Genomic DNA, 911 nt, shown 5'->3' on the forward strand with positions numbered 1-911 from the left:
AAAAAGTGTGCTTCTCTTGGCCTCATAATCAACCCTATCAAAACCAAACATATATCCAAACCTCGTCAACTGCCCTATATACCAAGCTTAGGTGGACAAGTTATTGCAAGGCCTGACTCCTACAGGCATCTTGGTGTTCTGGTGATTGATCCACACCTCATGTCACGAAATTCTCGTTTCACCCAGGAAATTATTCACGATATCAAAGAATGTTGCTTGGAACGTTTAAGACTATTACAATTTATATGTAACAGATACATTGGTGCCTCCCTCAGAGTCCTGAGGTTGATGTTTATTACCTTGGTTCGGTCCATGATTGACTATGCGAGTCCGGTGCTTAGTCTGTTACCTCCAAATGCCCTCAAACCCCTTAAAGTTTTACAGAACAAGGCTATGAGAATTATACTCGGTTGCCCAATGACTGCCAAAGTTTGGTCATGAGGAAAGAATTAGATCTCCCCACAATCCACAGTCGCGTTACCCAAATTAATACCGTTCTTGGTACTAGAATCTAGCAGCTCCTACCCAAACCACAGATTTCCCAAGCTATGGCAAATGAGATCAGTCACAGAGTCAGGTTTGCTCGGCCTCGATATTCCAATCTAATACACTCCAACTTAGAATGGAAAGCCAAAACTGCCCAGACCATCCTCAGCTTCAATATGTGGAGCATTGATGCTCTTAATATCTCAGAAACCAAAAGTATCTGCACCATGGCATAGAACTTATGTATATGTCCATATTGACAAACTGTCAGGACCTAAATCCATGATTTTGACATCAGAACTGAAGTCTAATTACCTGAAGTATATAGAAGATATCCTCCATCCTCTTGATGGTGAACCCCCACTTGCAATCTACTGTGATGCCTCCACTGATCCTCATGGAGCAGCTGGGATTGGAGTCTTAAT

The sequence above is a fragment of the Penaeus japonicus genome, unplaced genomic scaffold, assembly GCF_977035675.1.
Source record: "Penaeus japonicus unplaced genomic scaffold, GWHDUDI00000001_assembly GWHDUDI00000040, whole genome shotgun sequence".
Lineage (NCBI taxonomy): Eukaryota > Metazoa > Arthropoda > Malacostraca > Decapoda > Penaeidae > Penaeus > Penaeus japonicus.